Source organism: Falco peregrinus, chromosome 6 (genome assembly GCF_023634155.1).
Source record: "Falco peregrinus isolate bFalPer1 chromosome 6, bFalPer1.pri, whole genome shotgun sequence".
NCBI classification, from domain to species: domain Eukaryota; kingdom Metazoa; phylum Chordata; class Aves; order Falconiformes; family Falconidae; genus Falco; species Falco peregrinus.
The window spans coordinates 1,774,413-1,801,452 of record NC_073726.1 but is presented as its reverse complement, the minus strand read 5'-3'; the positions used below and the strand labels follow the sequence as shown (position 1 = coordinate 1,801,452).

The window sequence follows — 27,040 nt, the reverse complement described above, 5'->3', positions numbered from 1 at the left end:
TTACAAATGATTTATGAATTCTGGAATATATTAAGGGTATGGCAGTTTTATTTTTACCTTTTCACTCTTTACTGTGTGTACACTGGAAACCACATGACACTGAAAAAAAAATATGGGATTAAACGTTTATTACTTAAAAAGCTCCCAAGAATCTATATTTGAATTTGCCTACTTTCCATTTGTGATATTGGTTTTTTTGGTCCTAAGAACATCTCTGAAATGAAGCTACCTCTTTGAGCCATGCTGAATTTCACCTGATATGTTTGTATGCAAGTGAACATTTAGGTCTTGTTTTGAATTAATTACATTCAGGACAAGTTAGTACCCGCATGTATATTAGGAAAATTTTTTTTAGGATTCACAGAGATTATTCAAACCCTTAAAATGGGTTGATAATTTAGTTTATTCATGAATCAGAAATGAATTATTTTTCTGATCCATCACCATGTATAATGTATGTATAGTAGTGCAGTAGTATAGTATAGGTTGTTAATTTTGTTGAAATGTTAACTTCTAAAAAAACCTGGTATGTTCCACGTGAATTTTGCTAGAGACTTCACAGGTTTTTGTAAGGATGTCATGCATGATGTGCTTGACCTTATTTATCAGGGGGCAGGGCCTGTCTTTATTTTAACTTTTTTGTTTTGTAACTTATTTATGAATCTGTTCTGTCAGTATAAACGATGCTCATAAACATGTAATGAGGAGTAAGAGAAGGGTAGCCCAATATCTGTTTTGATTAGTAAATAAACCTGAAATAAACCTTGGAAATAAATTCAGTATGCAACCCAAAATAGTATTTTTTTAAAATAGGTTTGCCTAAGCAGGTAATTTAAGAATATATGAGTATATATTCAGTAGTTTTCAATTTCAGATAATTGTGGGGCGTGGGGCTTTTTCTGGTTGTTTTTGGTTTTGTTTTCCTTCTTGATTTTAAAGGTTTTAATTTTTTTTTTAAGTTTGATGAAGTACTAAATGTTAAAACATCATTCTTACATAAGCGGCTGTATTAAGATGGCAGTTTTGGTCAAATTTTGATGGGTTCCTCTGTTTTTAAGTTGTTAATGCAATTGTGTAACTCAGATGTCTGCATTTCTTCTCTTTACTTTTTCTCTCAGCATCCATCCATTATATTTATCTTTAGGTAAAAGCATACTGTATTTATTTTTTAAAATGATGACATATCTGTCTAGCGTGCTTCCTGTTCCATACTCTTTTACGTTCAGAAAATAGCTAAATAAAGATTGCAGAAACTTTGAACAAAGATCATTAGGTACCAGCTGGCTATGCTGAGTAGCAACTGATGGAGTCTTTGAGCTGTCTCTGTGTCGTCTGCCTCCCATGAGCTTGAAACCAGTGATACCAGCATTGCTCTTACGGGTGACGTGATAAAGAGGATTCCTGAAATGAAAGCATAAATACTAATATATTAAAGAGATTTACTTGCTTCACTTTCAGTGTGACTTAGGATAAGTAGGGAAGCCTGTCTAAATTTAAAGAGATGAATCTCCAGCTCCCTGTCTAATTCTTCAGTCTGTGCCTGAGCAAAGATGGGGATACTGGATGAGCTGTGCTGTTAGAGGTATACATGGGTGAAGGTAGATATAGCGTGGATATGTGGTTCAAATGCAGGTAGAAGGGTCAAGAGACTTCCTGTGTTACAGAATGTGATAATGACAAAGGTTTTATCTGCAAAAAGTGTTTGAGAGGAATGATAAGTAGCTGAGTTGTGAACATATCAAGCTTAAGTTTTCTGGAGAGAAAATCAGGAGAAGCAGCAGTACCATATGGAGGCAATCAGGAGTAGGTGGATGGATAGACATGCTTGCAAGCCATTGCTGTGCAGATGCTAGTTAAGATGGTGTGAACAGATGACATCATCCTCAAAGGGTAGATAGGGAAGAGTGGGCAAAAAGAGCCATGTGCAGACACCCAGCATAGGCAGAGAAATGTGCTCCTCTTATACCTGTTTCTATATCAGTACAGAATGGGAGAGAAAGAATTTGACTGGTTATTTTGGGTTTTAGGGGAGTGAAAAGTGGGATGGAAGGGTAATGAAATTGTAGCAGTATTGGGAAACAGCAGGAGTCTTAAACCAGGGGGCTAGTGATGAAGGGTCTTAGGATTGAGAATGGCAACGAAGGGGAGAGGGAGACCCAGAATGTGACAGAGAATAGAGTTGTGAAAGGTTAAGCCTGCTGGGTCTGATGTGAGGAGAAAATAAATGCAGAGGCAGGAGTGTGGAGCAGAAGGAAGCAGAGGCAGGAGCATGTAAAGAGACTTTGGGTGCACAGAGATAGAGATAATTGCAATTGCCATAGCGTACACCCTGTAGTACTTTAAAATTGAATTCAGGAGTCATTACTGTCTGTTAGAGTATGTTCTTCTGTTTTGCTGAGAGTTGAAAATCCAAAAATTTGGAAGTTGTAGTGTATTTCTTGGTGGTCTTCCGTCTTTTATCTACTGTCTTGCTTTCTACACACAGGAGGTAGTATCCTAGCATTGACAATTAACTGCATTCCGAAATGGTGGTGGGTCATTTGTAGATCCAGAGGTCTGAACGCTGCTTGCTGCTGGTGGGTTGATAAGGTTGCCCCAAATGCAGCTTCTTGCCCTGCAGTTTTTTAAATAAGCTTACTTTCTTAAAAAGACTCTTTTAGGCTCACAAGGTCTGATAGGCCCAAATTAAGTACTCAATTCTGATGTTTTCTATCAGGAGTCCTTGATTTCAGAGCTTTAATATTCTTTTAATGTGCTTTAGGGTTTAACTTCACATAAACCTATCGCAGACTGTCTTAACATCCAGGTGTCACGGAACAGACACATTCATGAAGATCTTTTTTGGCACAGTTGGGAAACTGTGTCTGCTTACTTACCTTGTTCTCCGTGTTATCTCCCCGATAGCTTCCGCATTGCTTTCTGTTTCTTTCTTTGTGCTGCACATCTTGTTACCTAGTTTGAAGCTTGCTGCTCATGTAGTGGCTATTTAGAATTCTACTGCTTCTGGGTCTAAAAATGTCATCTGTTGTCATATTTGCAAGAGACATGGGCTCCTAACTCGTACAAATTTTTCAGTGACACAAAATCTCTTTAGAGCTTAAGGCACTTTCGAAAATGAATACTGGATGATTTTGGACATCTTGCCCTGGGATTGTTCTTCAGCATTATTTACATGGTGTGTCTGCACAGTGCCAGCTGGATGGATCCTCCTGTACCTTGCACTTACATACACTGGGCAGGATGATGCCCAATTATAGCATAGCTCTTCTGGATAGTTTATTGTTTGTGTCTGTTCGAGCAGCTTGTGATCCGTATCTAAAATGTGTTTCTGACCTCACTGCATCTCAGTTTCCTGAATAGTCTGTTGCAAAAAACTTTGTTAAAATGTTGTTGAAAACCCAGTAATTTTTATAATATCAAGGAAAAATAAACAGTGGATGAGAGTGGTTCAGGAGTTGTACTGATGTGCCTGTGTTATGCTGCATTTGTCAAGGTGTTCTGTTTTACCTGATACTGAAACGATGGCTTGCTGGCCTGGATCATGCTGCAGCATGCTTTTATGTTAAAAACGTGTAAATCTGACTCCGGTTCAGTACACAAGTTTCTGGTTGTAAAGGCTTTTATTATTGTTTAAGGGTGCTGTGCTGAATAGATGACAAATTCTCTGCTAGAATTTGTACATAAGTACCATTCTGACTGACGGTAATGCAGTCTTTTCTTTCTTTTGACACAACTACTTTATTCTCATTTCTCTAATCTATTTAAGGCTATTATTCCTTTTCTGTAGTAAAGACTGACATCCACAAAATTAATTTTCCATTCAGTGTTCTATCATTAATGTTTATTTTCTTTTCCCCCTGGTTGTTGATTGCCATACAACTTGCTTTGTTTTGTTATTTGTATAATGACTTATTTTAGGTTGGGTTTTGGTTTTTTTGCATTTCTAACTTCCATTTTTCCCTTGCCAGAAAACATTCCTACACGTGGGACGTTGTTGATCTCAGTTTCGCCATTTTAGAATTACCTCCATAGATTTAAAAAAACTTGGGTTTTCCAGCTTAATTATATAACATTTCCTTGTGCTGCCTCTTGTACTTGCAAAGTTGTACACCTTTGGAAGCAACACAATGACAAGTATTTTTAAATACATATTTTATATATATATAAACCATATATTATGTGTAATAATATTTTATATTGTTTATAGCTTTGTGTGTATAATGAATATATGTGAATTTTCAAGATGTGGAGTTAGCGTTTGCATAGCAGCTCGAGTAGAAAAAAATTACCTACTTATGCTACGATTTAGGAATGTCTTAGAAGATTCATTTGGTTTTGTGTAATTGACAGGCATAGGTTATTTGTTCAGTAGTATTTCATGTTAGTTCAACTATTGACCTTTTCAGCACTGGAAGTTCCTGTACTCATGAGGATATGTGTAAGTTCCAGAATGCCCTTTAGCAATTAATACTGAAACTGCATCTCATTTTGGTTTTGCACAATGAGGTGACACCAAAGAAGAATTACAGAACCGGTGCTAGTTATCACTCATATATATAGGGTAGGCATTCTTTACATATTGTAACAGTGAATTTGGTTTAGTGTTGTAGCTAAATCATGGTCCTTGTCATTACTGCACAATTATTTAAGCATCTTAGTTAAAAAAAATACAAACAAAAAACGGACTATCAGTTATCTTCAAGAGGGAAGTATGGCTGGTAAATATAGCAGTAATTTGAATAACATCAGTCTGGCTCCTGCTTTTCTCCATGAAGGTGGTTTGACCTCTTGTATAAACATTCACAATAAATGGTGCTGTGCCTTGTAGTTGTTATTGGCAAAAATTTAAAGTCACTGTAAATTCCAAGATAATTTTTTTGGTTTTCTTTAAAAATTGCAATATTTCTGTGAATTTAGTTTTTCCTTCATTAAAACTGTACTTTGGGTACTCTGAGAATTTGAGAGTTTTTTGCTTTTATGAAATACTCTTAGTTCCAAATTGACAATTGCTACTGAATTTTAGCAAGGGTTTTTATTATTATGGAAAGGCTTTTGGAGCCCTGACATCATATCTTTTGTATTGTGTTAAGACATAAAAAGAAAAAAGCCACCTGCTCATATTGTTTAAGCTTGAGAAAGTGTGTCTGAAAGAATGTTGCTTCCCTAAGTTGAAAAGCAGTTTAGCACCACAGCTAAACATTGCTGAAGCTGGAGTGCTGACTTTGTGGCTGTAGAATGAGGAAATAATTGCCTTGTGGTCTAAAGCCCCAGGCGGTTGCTTGCCTTGCTTTCATCAAAATAATTTGTGTGTTGGAAGAAGTTTTCAGTGTTACTCCCTGCTCCCTGGGTTGCTGTGTTGCCTAGCATCTGTAGCTAGTCTAGAGCCTAGACTGTCTTCTAGACACATCAAGCTCATGGCAGCGCTGTGCTGGGTGCATGGCAGAACGGCATCAATATACATGTTTCAGGAAGCTTTCTGCCTCGCGTATTGTGTGAATATATACAATATAGTGAATTGGATTCAGAGGTAGCTGAACTTCACATGCGGGGTGTCAGGATTCTCCATCAGCTATCCCTGATGCTATGGAAGCTGTGCCTGGCAAAGTATCTGGGATGGGCAGCAGCAGGAGCATCACTAGTTGCCTTGTTACAATCCCGGTGCAGGAGTTCTGTTACACTCTTTACTGCTGCAATATCCTTTAAGTGCAATTGCTAATTTAAAACAAAACAGGAAAACAGCAAGATTTTCTCTAGAGTTGTTTATTTGACAGAGATCTTGGGTAGGCTTTGTTTCCAGTAATTTTTACAAATAGGAAGGCAATACGATTTTCTCTTAATTAAGACAAAGTGTTCACATGGCGTGCCTAGTAGCAAGCATTCTTCTGGCTGAAATTGAGACAGAAGTCTTATGATCTTAATTACCCTGTGAGTAAAGAGTGAACACAACATGAATAGCTATCACAACATGAACTGTGTCCCTTTAATTTTGTTAAGATCACCCACAGCGTAAGGGTTACCACCAGGATGAGTTTATACACTGCAGTCTTGCACAGTTAGCCCCTTGGCTAATTTGGTTTGGAAGTGATACAAGAAGCAAGTGAAAAGGATCCAGTAGGCTTACTACCTTTAAAAATAAAAGTTAGTGACCACACATGCTAACTGCATGTTTCCGTATAACTGCAGTGACAGGACCATACTTCGCCTTCTTCCGACAACAAAATAAAACCTATGGACAGTAGTTAGTTTCCCCACCCCCAGCTGTGGATGACTGCTATAACAGTGGTTATAGCATCTGTCAGGCCCATGTGTTCGGTTCAAATATAGGAATTCATTTACATCTGTCTGATAGCAGCGATATTCCTCACATGATATTCTCAGAATCTGAAACATAACATGCACTACTATGTGTTTTCTTATCTGGTTTGGTTTTTTTTTTTTAAGATAAAGTACTCTGTCTTCCCCTCTTTGCCACCCTAGTTCTTGATTTATTATTTTTACAAGGTTGTTCAGGGAAACTGATAGAAAATCTGTTTATGTAGTGCCATAGAAAGATGTGTGAGAGGAGTTTAAAAGTAATAAGCTATAATGATAAATGTAGGGAAATTGAACTAAGCTAGTGTAGTGTGTTGGCTTCACCATTTACTCTGCTAAAAAGAATATTCATTTGATTGATGTGCTTCTTGATTTAAATTTAGATTTCTGTTGGTATCATCTTTGGTTTATTTTCTTTCTTCCTCTGTTGTTTGGGTGCAGTAGTTTCCATATTTGTGTTTATAATATAGTTTAATTTTTTTTAATTGATTGTTAAGGAATATCTTTAACTTTCTCAAGAGGATAAATGAAATAGAAATATGATACCCTTGATATTTTCTGGGTTTTTTTAAACATACATGTTGTAGCTCTAGAATCTAAAATAAACACCTAAACTGGCATTAAAATGCATGCATATGCATGCATATGAAGAACTAATTTTATCTATCGAGCTTTCAAATATCAAGAGTTTTTGTGCTTAAACCATAGTTCCAGGGTTTTTTTCCATCTCCTAAAGTATTTTTAACCTCCCTGCATAATTGTTGCATTTGAAATCACTTATTGTAGTACTGAAGCAAACCAGAGCTTGTATGAAAAATGCTTTCATTTGCTGTATATTGGAGGAAGGCTGAGAGCAGTAGTGTCAGTGGTATGTCTGAGGGAGGGAATACTGTTTTGTTTCATATATGGTTAATGCCTGGAAGTGGCTTTGCAGTCATTAGGCTTGAAGCCTAGGTTTTATTTTACTAATAAAATCTTGAGAAATTGAAAGTGGTTGGTGGAGACATTTTTACTATGCTGATGCATGATGAGAAAATACACGTTTATGGAGAAAAAACTTGCCAAATTCTTCAGCAGCCTTCACTGATGATCTACTTAATAAATGAAAACATATAGGTAGAATGAATTGCAGTGATAGGAGCTATAACATGTAGTTGGAGTGGGAAAGGGGGACAATGTTATTTGCATTATTTCCAGTACCTTTCAAAGCGAGAAGCTTCAGTATCACTAGGAGGGCTAGCAATTCTGCAAATTGATACCTATGGTTAGAAGCTCCTGGAGGAACTGTGGAAGATAGAATATAGCAACTGCTACGACCTATCAAGAGGCAAACCATGTGAGTTATTACGTACTGACTCTGCCTGTTACCATGCTGTCTTTCTTAAAGAGAAATTGCAGTTCTGGTACCAGTAGAGGTCCTTTCCAGTCCTCATTCTTTCCACAGTAGATATGGTGCCCAGTCAGAAATTACTCCCCCTGAGAGCTGGATATGGAGGAGAACTTTATTTCTCTTATTAATCACTCAGATTAGTTTTAATGTGAGGAAAGAATGGAGGGAAAGGAGAGCCTGCCCTTTGAAAGTGATTACTATTTTAAGCCTGCTGGTTGTTAGGTTGGAAGTGTTTTTCTTTAAAGTTGTTTTATGTTGTAATACCTTTTCTGCTGTCTTGCTTTCGAAGGAGAAAGAAAAACTCAGCCAGCCCTTCCTGTTAGGTAGGGTAACTTTTTTCCCCCTGCAATTTTTTCATGTATGCTTCAGAAACTTATTTTGCTCACCACCATCAAAAAATTCTAGGTGTCTACCTCTTTACTGGGCTCTTGATAATACCCTGTTTAACCCTCCCACTCTAAAATCTTTAAGCCAGCATTATCACAGTAATCAATACATACTTTGGTCCAGGGTAGAATACTTCAACAAGAATTTTCCAGTGGTGTTTGAGTACATCTGTGTGTAAGGACTGTCAGTTAAATGCATACCTTGATGAATATTACAGGCTGTGATGGTAGCAAGTACTTAATACAGTTTGAGAGGGTATAAAAGCAGCTCTCAATAATATTGAAGCTTGGAGGCAAAGCAGCAATTACAGTGTACTTTGGGGCAATAAAGGTTGATATTAGTCACAGAAATTTTGGTTTGCATTCAGTAATCTGAATCTAGAGCAAATTTATATGGGCAGTTAGAGAGAGTGTGGATTAACACTGTAACTAAGGATTTTAGCTGCTTGAGCAATGTCCCTGACCACAGTACCTGGGCATTCTGTATCCGCTTCATAGTTTCTCTTCACATCATTCTGTTCTGTAGAAAAAGTGGTCTGGCAACATGGTAGATGCCTAGGGCAGATCTGGAAAGTCTGTCTACTTCATGAATCTGTCCAGTCTCTATAATACAGGACTAATTTATTTTTGAAAAATGCAGGGACTATATAAATTTTCCACATTCTCTTTGCAGGTCTTTCAGCACAGATTTTTCTATGTCTAACTAGGCTTGACAAAGAAAGTTAAGCCAAGGCAGTGCTTTGGAGTAATAATGAGCAAATTGAGGTTTGAATGGAAAAATAGTTCATGCATTTCAATCTTTCTCTCAGGACATTAATTTTTTTTTTCCTAATGTAATGTATTGGCGAAGTCAGAATATAAATTATTTCTTGCACTAACCTTACTTCTGTCTAAATTGCTGTAAGCCTTCAACTGCATTGAAAGGGGGGGGGAGCAAAACAAACCCCCAGAACATGCAAATAATTAATGAATGTAAAAAAAAAATAAATTGATGAAACACTATAGAACTCTCTACTTCATCATCCAGCTTTTCAAAATTAAACAGCCCCCCCCCCCCCATCTCTAAGGATCAGGCCTTGCAGCATACATAGGAGATTATTAAACATAAGACAAAAATATAGAACTGCATTTGGAGAATATTTCACCTGTATTTTGACATCTAGGAGCTGTAGCTCCTAACATCAGCTAGGAAGTTAAATTAAGTGTGAAGATATTTGCTAAACAAAACCTATAATCGTATAGGACCTAACAGTTAACAAATCAATATTACAAATAGAACAAACTGATATGGTGCTTTTATGGCTTTTACGTATGGTACATTGGCTTGTGCCATACTGGAAAAACTTTTCATTTATCTATTAGATGCCTTGTATTTTGGTGCATTTCTCCTTCTCTTATCCTTCCCAATATAAACTGTATCTTACATGTGCTTGAGTTATGGTAGAAGGAAGAAGAAAATATAGTTTGATTTAGGATGAGCCAGGCATGGATTTGGTAGGATGAATTTTTGATGAGAACTAAAGGAGTCAGATGCAAAGACAGGGAAGTTTTGAGAATTGCTCCAAGGGTGACTGAGCTGCTCTTCAGAATTATTTATATAAGCTTTCCTTCTTTTCTTAATGAACTTTTGCTGTAAGTGGACAGAGAATGTTGAATGTTGAGTTTCATGGTTGCTTTTGTAGGAAACTGCTAAAAGGTTAACTTGTAAACCTTGCTTTAAGTTTTGGGGTTTAAAAAAAATCTTCAGCAATATCAATATTTCTTCACTTTGGTACCACGTTATAATTCCTTTGGGTACAACTGCCATGTATGACAATTTGCTGGATAGCCTTCTATGATCAGCTGGGTACAAAATTACTTCGAGTAGATGTGCACATCAACAGCACAAAGAAATGAGGATGGAAATGGGATTGATCCCAAAAATTCCATAGACCAGCAGCTGCAGAGAGAACTGTGGACTGTAGAGAGTCCACACAAAATTGCTAATCCGTAATTTGAAATCTTTGTTTAAATCTGTGATTACGATGCAAAGTTTATTTGCTCTTTCTGTGCTTGCCTGAAAGCGTCTGTATTTTCAAAGTATATTTCTAAGACTACTGAGAGCTGCTGGTTGTAGATGCAGAAGAAATGAATTCACCAAATCACTAATCTTTTTAATTTTTTAGATTCTTTTTAGAAAGACATCCAGCTGATATAATTTAATATTCTGTTCTTGTGCAGAGTCTTGGCTAATGCATCTGTTGAATGAATAAATAAATAGAAAGAAATGCAGTTTTAATTCTGGCAAAAACTATTTTTATTGCTTGCTTGTAAAATTGGCAGCAATATTCTACTCTGGGACAGCATTATTGGTTAGTGACACAGTGGAATAATAGTAGCAGTTAGAGATAAATTTGAATTTAGCAGAATTTTATAGCTTGGGCTTTTATTTATTATTTTTACGTAATTCAAGCACCTGCAAGATAATGCAAGATGCTGGTTTCTCTTTTGGTAAATATTACACATTCACAGCTTGATGTATAGCTTCTAATCTCCATTGATTACTATTATCTAGCAAGTGCTTGCTAGAGATCAAAGCAGTTTGACACTGAACAGGTCACAGATTGGACCAACCTGTTCTTTGACTGAGGCTCAAGAGAGCAGCCAGGCAGCTACTGTTTTACCCTCTGGACAGAAAAATTTTTTTTTTTTTCTTCATCTGCTTTTTGGCTTTTGACTTCCAACTGAGTTAGTAATTTATTTATTTGTTTTGGTATTTGAATGATATTTGCACTTTTGGTGAGGAAGTCCTGTTACACTTCTTCTGGGAGGACAAAATAATATCCAAATAGTTTCAATTGCAGTACCCAACTCTTTGCTGTCCAATTTTGCTGGTAAGTACAAGGCTGCTCAAAATGCCTGCTGTGTCCACCTCCCAAGTCCTTCTCAGCACTGTACCCAGTTCCTCTGCCAAACCTGGGGATTTGGGGTGCTGAGTCAGCTGGAACCAAGGCATGCTGCGTTGCTCCTAAAAGAAATCTGGGGTTGCTCGACTTACTTAAAACTCTGCTGTCTTCACTGCCACTGACAAGCAGTGCTGGCTGTGAGTCTTGCCTTGTTCAGCTGAACAGTGTGTATGAAGTATTTATTCTACAACTGCTGTAACTATGATACATATACCATAGTTATATTTTGTATGAATGTGTAATATACACATGTGTATATAAAAAAGTATATAATGGTTATAAACCTGACTTTAATTCTCTAGAAGTAGTGTGAATTACACTTTCTCAGCAGAAACCGTATAATCGGTTTCTTAGGCTGTGGTCTTTCTAGCAACCACACACTGAGAAATTGATATATAACACTTTTTTTTCCCCTTCCAGTCGTTCATTGTGACTGAAACTTTCTAATGTTTTTGCAGACTGGAATGGAAATGCAGTTACAAAGTTTTTCTGTGTGAGTTGTCTTGCTTCAGTTGCTTTGTTACAAGTCTTAAGTATCTACTTCATAGAAATTAGCGTATGTACTTCAGATTTTTCTGGCAGAGGTGACATTACAAGTAATTACAAACAGTAAATTGTTTGTTTCATGCTCTTAATTAACCGAAATCTTGATCCTAGTCTGCCAGCACCCAAGAATGAATGAATAAATCTTTGTGCTCATGAAAGTCTATTTCTGGTGACATATGTACATTTAACGCTCCAGTATAATTTCATTAAGAGAAATCCCATGATAAATTTAGGGAAAGAAAAAGCAAGTTCAAAAAAGAAGGTAGGTATCCTACTGTCAAACAAATAGTAACAAAGAAAAGACTTTCCATTCAAGGAATTAAAAAAGTCTGCAAGTAATTCTGCTTGCAGTATTTCAGAATAGGTTCTGATAATTTTGGATTCTTCAGCAGGTTTTCGGAATTCTAGTGCTTATGTTGCTGAGCACTTTTAAATTGGTGAACCCTAATGTAAAATGTTTAAGGACCTTAGAACCAAATGCAGTCTCTGCAGAGGTGTGGCATAGAGAAGGAAGATAGTAGAGCAGTTTTGAGGTGAACAGAGCCCCTGTCTGAACTGGAAGGAAGGGCTGGGCACCCATCAGTGCATCAGAAGACGTGGGAAGATAGGGCTGCACTAGCTGGTGATAGAGGAAGGTGGAAAGCTGAAGCCCTTAATCCTGCTGGCTAGTGTGCACGAGATGGACAGCACGGCAGCTGTGTCAGTGCTCTATTAATTTTTGTTTTCTCAGTTCTCGCTGTTTAATGAGTTTGTACCATTACTCACCTTAATGTAATGAAGCAGAGAAGAGAACCAAAACCCAATTCCCTGCTATATAGTTTGTTAAAATACCCAGTGATGCATTCTGTAAAGTGGAATCCTGCTTCCAAAATGGTACCAAGAAAGAATGCTGAATTTGAGATAATTTGAAAGCCCAGAGGCTTTCCAAAACGAGCTTTTCAACAAGAATGGGCCTGCTGCAGTGACAATGGAAAAATCAGTTCAAGCCATGGTTTGAATGGACATTTTGACCTTGATTTTATTTATTTTCACAGTAGAGTAAATTTTTTCCCTTACTCTGCCCCTTCTGATTAGCAAAGTTGGGATTTTTTGGGCATTTCTTCTGCTTAAATGTGTCAGAAGAAGGATCATTATGTATGTGGGTGTTGGAAAGGAGGAAAGACACAAATCTATTTACAGTACTAGAATGAATCTCTGCTGAAATACGGATTTTTGTACAAATGAAGGAATAGTATTACTGTCTTCTCTTATATTTTTATTTCAATTGAAACTTTAATTTAAAATAAAGGGGGGCTATCATGGTTTGGGATTTTCCTTTGTGTAACCAAACTGGCTCTTAAAGTTTAAAAAAATCATAGATGTATAGTTGAAAGTGTAAGAAAGTTCTTCACCTCTCCCATTCTGGAAGATTTTGTAGCTCTCCAGTTAATTTGGTTATATTCATGGGTGAAAATAAGTCAAAAGAATAAAACCTGGAAAAATTAACTTATGAGTTGGGAATGGATGAAGCATTAGAACAAGATCCCAGGGCAGTGTTAGTTAAGAGACAAAGAATGATGCTTCTGTTATAACACTGTTCACAGGACTTGGTTTTTAACTTTGGTTTAAATGTGAACTTCATACTTGGACAAATTGCTCGCTGTTCAACTTCTTCATTTTATAAAAATGCTTAAAGCAGTAGCTAAAAATGCTGTGAGATCTAAAGATGGGAACTGTAGGTAAGTGCTATTTACTGAAAGGTATTAAAATAATACAGTCTTTTACCGTTTGTGAGCAGTTTTACAAACTGCAACCTTTCATGATGAATGAAAAGCGGTAGGGAAAATGATTTAACTTTCAAGCTTTATGCATCAATATGTTTTTTCAAATATCATGAGAAAGTGCTGTAGCACTTGTGTATGAATGTGGTGCTTGCCTTTCCTTAACTGCTTGAAAGATTACTGTGATTGACTGTGTAAATATCGATAGCTTTAAAGACCTGAGGAAAAATTACGGTGAAACCCAGAATTTATGTAGATTCAAATACTGCAATTTCAAGAGAAGATTTTTAATGGAATGTCCTTTAAGTAGTGTTAAGTAATTTTCCCCTAATAACCCATCACCTCTGCGGAGAAAATGGCACCCAGGAAATTCCACTACTCCAAAGGATGTTTTACAATTACAGTGGTTTGAAAAAATTAACATTGCTTGAAACTCACATAAAATTTTTCTTTATTTATTAAATATTAACTTGTTTGAATTGTAGACTGTCCTTCAACATTGCCTACTTTATTCATACTTGAAGAAGGAAACCTCTGCATTTAAACCATTTTGTTGTGCTTTCCTTTAAAATTGACTGAAAAATTTGGATTTTCTCTACTTTTTAGGGTTTCATTACTTGAACTCATGTTAAAATAAGTATGAGTGAAGAAATGGTGTTGAAGTCATGCTCTCCTTTCTGTTTGTAATCTAGATAAGATCTTTGATAAATCAAAAAATTTGAATTGCTGCACTAGTAGCCATAATTATTAGAATGAATTCACTGCTGTCTGCCTTAAGCTGATGCTTATTATAAAAAAATTGCTTTTGTAGTTGAGCATGGTAATATAAGAGATGAAATTATAATTCTGCCATTGTGGATATAATAAACATTGCTCCTATGTGAATTACCCAAGCAAACACTTCTGCCTCTGGTGAAATGTAAAGCACTACTTTGGCTCTCTAGTAAATACCAAGTATTACAAATAGTTCTCTTACTGGTGAGTGTAAAACCTGTGAATAAATCACATCTATGAATGATAGGGTTTTCTTTACATACATTTAAAGTTTCTATCATACTGTTATGCCACACTTCCAGTTGCAATAGTTATGCATTGAGTTATGCGTAGAGTGATGTGGTTCTCAGGCTGGATTTTGAACCAATTAGAGCATTTTTAAGCCTGGAGAGGTTTATTTTTAGTCTTGAAGGGAGTTCAATAGGCAAAGGTGTCTTACAGTTTCTACTTCGTGTTTATTTTAACTACATTTCTACTTGGACAAATCCTTTTCTCCTTCATTCGTGGACAGATTAAATAAATTGGCAGCATGTGTAGATACAGGCAGAACACAAAGAAAAGGCAGTTCTGCCTTGGAACGTTACACTGCAGCCCTTTCACTCACCTGTGAATCACAGCAAATGACACTTTCTTTTTGATCTGAAGCTTTATTTATAAAATAATAGTTTACTGTACTATAGCAGTACAGAAATCAGGGTTATGGGACTGATGCAGAAAGACGGCAGATGGAAAGATGGATTGGTATACGTACCTGTAGAAGGAAAAGAGTCACTCTGCTTGAATTCCCTGGATAAATGATCCCACTTGAGAAGACATGAGTGCAGTGATCCCATTCCTAGGGAAATTCTCTGAATTCTTGCACAGAAAATAACAAGTCATTGAACTCCTCAAGTTTCTGGGCTTGAGCTTCTGTTTCTAGCCCCAGTGTCAGGTTTGAAAGTCTGAGCTGTGAAAATTTTGGCTCATCAGATTCACAAATTGCCAAGTGTTACTTGTTTAAAGCAGGTTGAGGTAGTTGCACCGTGAGTATTATGTAACCTTGCGCTCGGAAAGATCACCCCTCAGGTAGTCGAAGGAGAAGAAGTTGTTTTATATTGCTGTGTTCTGATACATAACAGGTGACCTACTTTTGTACTTTCTACATGGGAACACAAAGAACAACATTGTATTTATATACTTTGAGATCTTCCTACACATTTCTGTGTCCTTTCTTTGTCTTTAGTTTTTCTTTTGTTCTCTCATTTGTTTTTTTCACACGTTTTTTTCTTTCTTTCATCCGTTTTTTTCTTTCGTCCATTTTTTCTTCCCTTTTTTGAGTTCTGTGCCCAGAAATGAGGCTTAATGGAATAAAACAACTTAATTTTTTTAAATTTGACCACTGTACAAAACGTGCAGAAATTTATATATACCATAATCATAATCATTCATTTTCACATTTCTTTGAAAAGAAAAAGGATTTTTTTACATCTGTGCCTTACATATAACTCTATATTTGACTGAATTTTAGGTTTTGGTATATGTCTCAAATAATTTCTTTGTAAATTCCCTTTTAAGAAACTGTTGTTTTTTTTAATTTAGGGTTTTTTTTTTCTTGGCAAGGGAGGAACTTGACTCCTGCATAACTAACTGCAAAAAATGTATTATTAAAATTGATAGATACAAAATGCTGTTAACTGTATAGTTTAAATTAGGCTTTTCTCCTTACATTGACCTTTTCTACTTTATAATAAAACATATTATTGTAACAAACTCAGATAGCAGAAAATTTTCAGGCAGTAATGTTTTTCAGATTCATGGCATCTGTTCAGTTGGTATTTATGAAGCACTTTGAGTTACTCAGATGAATGAGGCTATATCGGTGTATGTTTTAGATGGCACTGTTTGAAGGAGCAGCATGTCTAAATAAATGCATCTTGGACTTCTATAAATTTGGTTGTATACAAACTCTCCTAGAGTAAAATAGCCTATGAAAGGCAAAACATAAGCATTAAATTCCTTGGATGTCTTTTATTGGGGAAGCAGGATTCATAAAGGCACAATATGTTGCAGGTTTTATTTCACAGTTCTGCCAACACGAATCCAATCTGAGCTAGATCACAGCTGCTATTCCTGCCAGTCCTCCTCTCTCTCCTGATGGAGCTTGATCAGCTCGCTTTGTTTTTCTGTGTTCTCTTGAAATGAAGACTGTTTAATGATCATTGTTAATGAATTAGTGATGCCCTGTTTTGGGGGCTTTTCTTTATGGAGTGCTTCCCACCAGCATTAAAACATTCTTTACTGACAGTATAGAGTAAGGTGATAAGGAGAAATAGAGGTGAAGTTGAAGATGGATTGTGATAGGTAGAAATACACAGAGAAAACTAGATGTTCTTACAACAATTGTGCTATTCTTTTTTATCCCTGTTAACACAGTTACTCCTCCTCCGCCCCCTACACAACAGATTTGTAATGAAAGAATAGAATCTTGTGCAGGCTGCAACTCCCAGAGGTAAAACCCACAGTACTAGACTTCCATCTGTATAGCCTATTTTATTTCAGAGAGGTTTCATTTAGTTTTCCTTGGTTAAATTAGTCTGAAATAGTGTCTTTGCAAGTTCATTAAAATTATGCTACAATGGGCGTGTACTGTAGTTTTTGAAGTTTTGTGTTCAGTTTCTTGGTGGTGGTGGTTTTGCCACCACCAGGTGCTGTTTACCTGGTGTTCTCGTCATCCTTTCTGCTATGTCCTGATGTTTGTTATGCTCTCTTGCCTTTCCACTCACCATCATGGCCAGAAGTGTTACTCCTGATCTGTTCTCCTATCATAGAAGTCTTTCTCTCTCCCCACTCCTACCCCTATAATAAAATACTGGATTAAAAAAAAATAATTACCTGTGTTAGTTACATGCCGTTGGAGTGGGGGAGGGAATCCTCTTTGGCTGAATACTATAATTTTATAGCATGTAAGGAGATTATTACACCAGAATACTTATCTGTAATATCCACATTTACCAAATGTAGCCCTTACTAATTAGTAAAGACTTTTATCTGCTTGGAGAAATCTGGATTTGATAAAAAGCTCTATATGTTTCAAAAAAAAAAAAAAGCTCTCTGGGGCAGGGGGTGGTACTGGGTTTTAGTTTTATTCTTCAAGCAGCATGCTAAAACGTACTGAATCAATACTTTGAATCAATATACATGTATTCAGTAGTTTCCTAGGAGCAGTTAGACCTGCGTAGGAGGCCTAATCCTGATGAGATCTGCACACGTGGATTGTTTAATAACCGATATACCTACAGGGGCAAGGGAAGCTGCAGCGCCAAATGAAGGGCTGGGCACAGTCTGGCGAGAGCTTTGCTTGCCTGCTGCAGGGTGAGCACCGCATTGTTGCTTTGCAGACCAGGAGCACTCCAAGGGTCAGTGACTTCTGCTCTTCACTGGCTTGTAAGACAGTATAGTGTTATCCCTCTGCTTTTCCAAAGAATAAATCCCTCTTCCTCTCAATCACCAGCAAGTAGCTTAATTAGATACATAAATTACTATGAATATACATAGGATCCACCTAAGCCATTTTTGTGAAGGACAGTGATTGAACGCTTGAAAAAGGCTGATAAGAAGTGTTATCTGAATAATCTGATTCGTCTAATTGCCATTTAAAAGCTCCTTTACTGTTTCCACACAGAGTTTACCCTTACTGAAGGTATTTGTTTCAATGCCAGGTAGTCTTCCACTTTGTATTCCTAAGTTTGGTACTTTGCTCAGCTCTGTTCCCTAAAGAATTTGCACTTCAGCTTTGAAATTTTTGAGTGGTTTTGCCACAACTAGTATATGTGTTGTATGTTATATGCAATATAACATACATAACTAATATATGCAACTAATATATATACTTGTATGTTGTATGCATGTGCTAATTAGTAATTGAGTACATGGAAATCTGAATAGATACAGTAATTGCTGAGTAAGATGGTGGAAACCTATCTTAATTTTTGGTATGAACCAAAACTTTATAGAGTTCTGTATTTTATTGTTTTAATGTGGAGCTTTGTACACAGAGTAGGTTAAAGATTGGCTTCCATGTCTGTTTAATTGATACAGATTGTTCTCCTGAGATTCTTTTCTCCTTGTGTCTCCACCAGACACAGGTACTTGTTCCTTGCATAGGTGCTGATGCATGTGTGTCTGGAGGAGTGAGGCGCTGAGCTGGCTGAAAGCTAACGGGGTCATGTTCAGCAGAATACTTGTGTGGGTGCAGAGGAAAGGAGGAGACAACATGGCTGGAAGATGTGGAAGGGAGTGAGCCACGGTGGCTCAAATTTAGATTGGTAGTATAAACTGATGTGGAACTGAATCACAAGGGACTTGGGTCTGGTACCCCATCTCAGTATCTTCCCTTTCTTGAAATCTGTAGTATGGTCAGATTACGTGCGAGTAAGCATGTTAATTGTTACTGTTTCCCTTATCCCCTGGAGGTCTCTGAACACTTGGTAAATTGCAGAGGAGTGGGAGAAAGCTGACCTTAACGGCACAACTCAGAGTAAACAGAATGACTCATAACCTGGGTCAGTTTAACATTAGCCTTTGACAGAATGATTTTTGATGGGACATAATAAGTAAAAGAGACAATCATAATTCTAATCAGTACTCCTGGAAATTTTATTTGCCAATTAAGTTTCACTTTATTGTGATAGCATTCTTTTAACATTGCATATGGTATGGGACAATCTGCATGCTGTGTATTGAGATTGCTATGGTGTATGTTATGGTTTTAAATACTTTTTTCTAAATGTGGATGAGAAAATTAAGTCATGAATTTTGTGTAGACTGAGACAAGCATTGAACACAGCTGTTCTGCTAACAAAGCTCTCAGGATCCTTTTGTTACCCTTTGTCACTTAATTTCTGCCACTACAAGTGGAAAGAGTTTAATACAAGGTAATAAACCAATCTGATTTTTTTAAAATAAGATTACAGGTCTGATAAAGTTTAAATGTATTAATGCTATTGAATTTTGTAGGCTTTTAAATATGTTTTAAGAAAAAAAATCTAGTAAAAGATAAAAAGAAAAAAACTCAAACCCTGAGCAACTGGAATGACAGAATCAATGGCAGAGCAGCTTTTCCTTGAAAAAGAATGGCTTCATCTTCATTGTATTCTTTTGTAGAGTTTGTTCCATCTCAGGATCTGCAGACTCTTAAGTCTTCTAATAATTCTAATCTTTGAGCTAGAAGTCTTTTGTGTACATAGTATGTTGAAGAAATTTTGGTATAATTTTTTTTCTGAACACCTCTAGTTTTTATTGTAATTTTCATTGTCGTGAATTTTTGAAACGCTTACATAATTCTTCATTAGCTTTTTTCAGCACAAAATATCCTGTCTGTCAGAAGCTGACTTACAAATCCATTCTTCATCTATCCACCAAGCATTTATTGTTACTTTTTGAATTTATAATTATGCCTTAATTTCATAAAACAGTAGAAGCATAGTACATCTAATATAAGTATTAATGCTATTTATGGGATGGGAGAAGAATGAAAGAGTGGCAGTTTGTATAGTCACTGGGCTGGGGTGTAAGGGAATCATGGAGATGAGCCCTGCTGTGTGAGGAGCAGCAGTGAATTAGGGTGAGGCATCAGACATAATTCTCTTTGGTTTCGTTCCTTGATCAATATGCAGGTGCCCCTTGGTCATATCGATCTTTTCTGCTTATTTAATGTACTTCCATTTTATGAGACCTATACAATCATTAAATGGAGTTGTTTGAATTGGGTTTGAATTATTTTCACTTGCTGCAACATTGTTTTTAACATACTGGGCTCATTTACTGGATATCTGTACTGTTGGCTGCCATTAAGGTATAAATAGCTCATCTACAAAACTCTGTAGCCAACTGTCTCATGTTAAATGATCTGACCTACTTGAGAAAGTTGCAGAGATTCAGTATCTCTATTTCAGAATGTCAGGTATTGTCCAGTAGTTTGTTTTTATTACTTTTCTTTTTTTTTTTTAATTTTTAATCTGAAAACCATGGAAATACAGCAGGACAATTTGATCGCAGTGTGAACAGTGCTGAAGATCAGTTTGCTTAGAATAGACTTTTGCTGAACAGTTGCCCATGCACTGCTGTGTGACAGCATCATTCTTAATTCTCAGCTTGCTGTCTGCAAGGCAGTGCATGCTTGAGGGGCTAGCTGGAACTCAAAATAGATGCCTTTTACAGAGCCCCATCGGTGCGAACTCGGACGTTTTGTTCTTTCAGTGCTGAGGTGCCCGGGTAGCTTGGGTCTGATCTACACTAGAAAAGTTTTGCTGATATGGCTCTTCCAGACAATTCTTTCAGCACACGTGTAGTGGTGCAAATGTATTTTTGCCAATGCGGCCTATGTTACCTCCTGAATGAAATGGGATAAATTACGCTGGCAAAAGCCCTTTTGTACACTTAGGCTTTTTGCTGATATAACAATACTGTGGAGCTTTCCCTTCATTGCCATGATGCTGTACTAGGAAGAGTTGGTAACAGAGAGCTGCATTTAGTCTAACTCTTTTAGTAAAGAACAGAACATAGAATCAACTGTTACACTTAGTAAGCAAAGCTAGTGAAAAATACTAGATGAGTCATAATGAATATTGTGAGTCTTTTTTTCTATCCCCCTTTTTTGTCCTCAAAACAATTTGATGGGGCTGGTCTAACAGATGGGCAGAAAACCTATCAGTGTGTGTTGGAAAACTGTTTCCAGATGAAGAACAGTTTTCGTAAGTCATTTGCACTCTTTTTTTTCTTTGTTCAACATTGACTGAGATAGTCAAAACATTTTAAGCATATTAAGCAATAACATATTAAGCAAGCCTATAAAATAATTAAATTGAAACTGGAAGCTAAGAGTTCTTAGAAATATTTACATTAATATTTGACTTAGTAGAAATCTTATGATAACTACTTGGGAATCTTCTGGGAACTTTGTGCTGAAGATAAATAAAATGTTTGCCAGGGTTGGTATGCTGTTTCATACTGAAAATATTTAGAAATGTCTGATAAATATATTTCTGAATGCAAAATGAGCTGTGCTTTCACTTTTTTGTGAGTGTTCAGATATGATGAGATGGAGAGACATAAGGTTTATGGCTGTCCTTCCAAGAGACATTTTGTAGAGTTATTAAGGTGTTGCAGCAGCCTTTGTTTTTCATGGACTTTGTTTCAGTTCATTTCCTTGTACAGCAATTGCACAGCAGTGCTGTGCCTGAATTCAGGCAGAGGTTTTGATGGTTCTTCCTTATGTGTTTTGATCCTGGTCGCTGCTGTTATGAACTGCGAATGTCTGCCCTCTGAATGTTCTTTGGGAAGACCCAACCTCTTAAAATTTATGTAAGGTTAATAGTCTGCATAATTTTGCAGAGTATGAGCAAGTACTTGGCAGGAGGTGCCAAAAAGCTGTGGCAGATTTATGTTGTGCTCCATAGTCTCAAAATGGGTTCAAAGGACACTGATGATAACAGGTGACTAATAATACACCATGAAATAACTCTTCTGTGGTAGAGATGAGTCAGGTAGTTATCAATTTCTAAACACATTTGCAAAGCAAAATCCATCTAACAAGGGAGGTTTGGAAGTTTTTTAGATTTGTGATTTGTTGGACTCCTGCTGAAATGTGTAGGTAAATTTTGGGATCTTTTTCTCCTGTCCACACTGTGTGAAAAGGGGTGGAAGAATCCTGTTATTTATTGTTCCTCTGGTGTCCAGTAATTCTCAAGCCCTTGCAGTGTCACCAGTATGTTTTCCCTTACATAAGTCTCTGGTTTGTAGATCTTTCCCTATTAAGGTGCTTTCACTCTTACCTCTGCCTACAGGCTCTCCATGCAGTTCTCACTGGTGAATTGTCCGATTCCTCGTAAGCCCTTGCTGGGGGGGAGCCAGCAAAGCGATCACTTTCAGGAGGAGGCAGTGAGAGAAGTGTAGCTGAAAAATAGCTTCTTAACCTTTCTACATAAAGTATATAACTTGCAGGAGGGGATACTATAGCTTCCTTTGTTATCAGGCCCAGACTTTTCACGCTGTACCCCTTTTTTTCAAAAAATTCCTTTGAAGATCTGGCCCAGCTGATGCATGTTCTCTGGGAAAGGGAAAGGCAGTACTATGCCTCCACGTCTGCATTGCTAGTTTGTGACAATGTAGGACTGACTCATTTTTTGAACTCTTGATGCTCTTGCTGTTTGCCTTCTCTGTCATTTTCCAGGGAAAGAAACAGTGCTTAGGTCCCTCTCTCCATCCTCCCCATCTTCTGCTTCCTCTTTCTTGACTGTACATCAGATTTTCCAGCTTTACTTGGGGCAGAAGGTATGGAAGGCTGAGACTCACAGCAGCATGAGTGGCTACTTGGAGGGTACAGGTAGGATGGAGAACATATATGCAAACAGTCCTTAGACTCCCAAAATACGAGTCCTCAAAGACAGGAAGCATGGGTAGAAGTATTCTGAAATGTTCTGTTTTGTCAGGCCAAGGGATGTTTGTTTCTTTTTGTGTTTTTTCTCCTCTCAGAAATGTGCTTCTGGTGGTTTGTACATTTTATTAACTTAACATGATTCCCTCAGTGAGCCCAGACAGATGTCCCTCTTCTTAGTTGCTCTTTGATACTCAATTTCACTTTTTTCTTCTTATTTCTAAAATTGGAATTGTGTTTAGCTTATTTTACCCCTGCAATGGACTTCATACAAAACTTTTATGTCATTTGTTGTGGCGTATGAACTCTGAGTGATTAATTGTAAATACATACCCATCCACTCTTTTTTTTTCTTTTTTTTTCCCTCCTTTTTACAAGTCACTACTTGTGGTTGTATATGAGACGATGGAAAACTGGCATTCTCTAAACAAGCCAATGAAATTATTTTCCTATTTCCTGCTATCAAATACAAAATTTTATTATTGAAGCATGATGCTCCTAAGGAGTGCTCTGTCTTACCTAGAATGCCTTTGAAGACCTGTCTGCTTTCCCTTACTCCAGCAATTTGCCTTGATCCCCAATGCTGCTTGCCAAAGTCAGACCAAGCATAATTAACTTTGTGGATGAAAATGAGTCTTTGGAAGAGTTGGATGAAAGTTGGAAGTGTTGCTTTCTGGGGAGGTTTGGCATTTTGAAGTCTGATTTTCATCCAATTCATGACAAACCTAAAACCGTAGCAAAACAGAAATCAGAAGAGATCTGTACTTTGGAATTGGATAGGCCTTACTTGTTTTTCCCCTCTAAATTATTTTATAGCATAATACAACATAATTTTTCTTTAACTAGGAAGCAATAGCTGCTTCCAGTTACTGAAATATCTTATCAAACAATGCATTTAATTTTGAATTCTCATTTATAACAGCATGCAAATATAGTGGGTTTTTGTTTTTTTTATTAAAAAGCCAGTGCCTTGCAGAGGCTACAGTTTCTATTCTTAGTTCCTTTGTGTAAAACAAATGGAACCTCTGTTAAATCTGGAATTTTTATACTTCTGCTCTTGTAATTCTATGTCCTAGAGCTTTATTCCTTCTTTAGTGCTTGCTTTTGGAGAGGAAAAGAACTGAGGTCCATCAGAGCCGTCCCAGCATCCCTGTGCTGGCTGTCACAGGCAGGACCAAGGGCTGCTGATCTGATGGCTGACTGCCATCTGCCCTCTGAGGGCACTGCTAACACGAGCCTCTGCCATGTTCCTCTACTTCAGTCAGGCTTAATAAGCCATTTTATTTACAAGTATTATCTGTGTAATGTCTCCTGAAATGCAGTCAGCTAATCCTGCCTTTTTAATTACTTACAGTGACTTTAATTGGATCAGAAAACAGCAAGAAATATAGAGTAGTAATGTAATAGAGTTTGCACAGTGGGAAGACTCCTGCTGTAAGCTGCAGCCGGAGTGCTGCCTTCCTAGACTGTCTCCATCTGCAGTGGCTGTCACCTGCCTCCTGGCTCTGCTGCTGTGGCCGAACTGCGTGGTGTAGGAGTCTGCTGTGATCCAAGTACCGAGACAGCCACATTCATTTAAGATGTTCAGTAGCTGGAATTTGTCAGCATTTTAGGCTCTCAAGCCTTGGAAAAAATTTTTTGTACTGAAATTGATTGATCAGTATTGACCCCCAGTGTGCCATTGTGTCTTGCTGGTGCTTCTGGAGTACTTAGACCTTAAGGCCCTTCTGATGCTTTGTTTGCCACTTTCTCACCATTTCAGCAATCCAGTAAGTACATCACTGTCTTCAAAAACAAAATTTTTCTTCCTTTTCTAAAGGGCATTGTATAGGTTGAGTAGTTACTCATTATAGCTGCTTCTCTTGAGAAGTCAAGCAGACCCTCATATTGAGACTGGCCAGTTACTGGTGGTTCTGGCTGCTTTATTGAAAGTTGGTTCAGGGGAGCCAATACCCTAGAGCAACTATTACTGCTTTTTACGTTGTGGCCATCTCCAGCCATACAACTGCAAGACCTCGCAGATGCCTCAGTGTTACGTACTTCCGAATTTAGGACTTTTAACATTTCCCCGACCAGCTCTTTTGGATTTTTCTTTTTTGAACTTCCCATTTTTTTTTCTTAGAAGTTCTACCACACAGAAAGCAATTTTAGACTGTATCCAAAGTATCCATGTGTTCATATATTTCTTCAAATGGTCTTGTTGAAATGCTTTCAACGTTTTTTTCTAAAAAAAAAAAAAAAAAAAAAAAAAAAGTCCCTTTTCACATACTTAGTTTGCAACTAAAATGGCAAAGAAAGTCATAAAATCAATTAAGTGAATTGAGAGTTTTATTTGAAAGAATATTAATGACCTTCTGTTGCTCTTTTCAGTTGGTAGAAATTACTACTTCCCTTGCATGGCATAGTAACTAGAAACCTAGAGGGGTCAGGGTCAGGCTTGGCACTGGCATGGTTAGTGAGTGTGCCTGCCAACTGTTAGTAACTCTCTGTCAAGATTCTTGTGCCCGAGGATTATGGTGGAGGTATATAAAATCATGAATGCTGTGGTAAAAGCAAAGAGATGTAATGAACAGTCAGTGTCTTCCATTACAAGCACTAAAAGGCATTGAAACTGTTGGGTGGCAAGGTCACAACATAAAGTTGCTGCTCCAGGCAACGTAAGTTTCAGTTGTCATGGAAAACGCTGATTGCTAAATGTTTCCGTGGTTCAAGGAGTGTTTTTTTGGTTCACAGAAAAGAAACAGGAATTGAGGATTATGAATGTAACAGTGACCATTGCTCATAATATTGCTAAACCATAAATTGTTGCTCCATGGTGCTTCTGCTTTCTGAGTTGTTCATGCTTTGGGCTCAGCATCCCATGTTGGAAGAGGAGCCTGGCTAACCTGAGGGTGAAGCTAATAACCAAGACCACAGCTGGTCCAGCAGCTTGTCTCTTAGGATCTGTGGGCAATCATTTTACTCGGTTCTAGAAATTATATGCTCCTTTCTGAGCAGAGATCTCCCAGCGAGATGTATTTGACAATAACAAGTTTTACATAATAGAATTGCAGATGTCATGTTTCCAGTCAAGACACTCTGATGCCGCTGCTTCTTGATTTCCGGTGACTTAGTGACAAATGGTCAGGCATGTATCAATACTGTTAATTTTTAAGATCGCTGATAGCCTTTACTTAATTTTCTGCTAAAGATATTTCACTTTCTGATTATTTTGCTTTTACTTGGCAAAATACAGTTTCTGGATGTTGGAAAAATGTACATCTTAATTGTGGTGCAGTGTAATAATTTCTTAACTTCATGATTGGGTTCCTGTAAGAAAGTTCAGTATATGCTATTGAGAAACTGGTTTTCCCTTGAAATTTTTCTTCCCCCCGCACCTGTGCCCCCCCCCCCGAAGGAAAGGTGTTTAAACAATGGCAATAACAATGGTAATGCTAGTTTTAGAGAAGAATCTGTTTCTTTCCTGATTTTAAAATGATTCATAACTATCAGCAGTGAATTCCAAAAATTATGCTTTGTGATGCTTGAGAAAAATCTATTGTCAGACTAAATATTACTTAGCATTAGAGGAACTGTGATAAAAATTATGATAAAATCACAATGAGTCTGTACGTTTTCTCAATTTTATTTTTAAGTATTAAATTCCTAAGCATCTTTTATCCTTCAAGCAACACGAGGGTTTTTTTCACCCGTTCAACTTTTTTGTGTTACTATTATATCTAATTGTCTGGCAGATGTAGGTAATAATTGCCTCATAGCTAATTATATAAGTCTACGAAGAAAATATCAGTGTTATTTATTTAATAACAATTATTTTCTAAATTAAATGTTATCACCCATCTGTTAACAATTTGTGCCTTTAACAACTGAAAGACTTGCCTGAACTTACTGTTTGCTTCCTTGGATATACAATCTTTAAAAACAAAAATAAATTTATATTTTTAGCATTTAGCTCATTATTTTGAACTCTGCTACCAAAGACATTAATTTTAAATTTTGTGTCTGTGTGACATTAACAATAGTATCAAACATGTCGTCAGTACCATATTTGAGAAGACTTAGCTTTTCATTTTTGCTTGTTTCAAATTAGTAGAAGAAAAACTGTGGCTTCTGTTTCTGTTTTCACTGATATTTAATGATATTAAGATGACAAATACATTTTTATGAAATCTTAATCCATAGTAATTACCAATCTTCATGCATGTATGTGTTTCCAAATTTTAACAATGTAAGTATGTCTTCCTTGGAAAACCTCAGGGTCAGTATGCAGGAAAGATCCCAGACAAATACTGATAAATCATTCTATTCCTTTAGGTTGCTGAAGAACTTTTACAGGTAGCAGAAGAGGTATGGTGCCACAGTTATCTAAAGGCAGGCAGACCTAGAGCATGTTATTAGGGGGCTTTGTTTTGTTCAGTCTTTGAGGAACAACTGTGCACGTATGCTGTTCAAATACCCTTTCACTGCTGTTCATAGGCGAGCAATGATTCAGGTTTGTGATCTAGCAAGTTTGG

At 37.0% G+C, this 27,040-nt stretch overlaps 1 protein-coding gene across 1 annotated transcript in view; it reads left to right on the top strand.

Annotated features, from left to right (window-relative positions):
* The window catches only part of COG5 (component of oligomeric golgi complex 5), a 183,336-nt gene that overhangs the window by 37,415 nt on the left and 118,881 nt on the right, over nt 1-27,040 (top strand). The gene's annotated exons all lie outside the window — the stretch shown is intronic.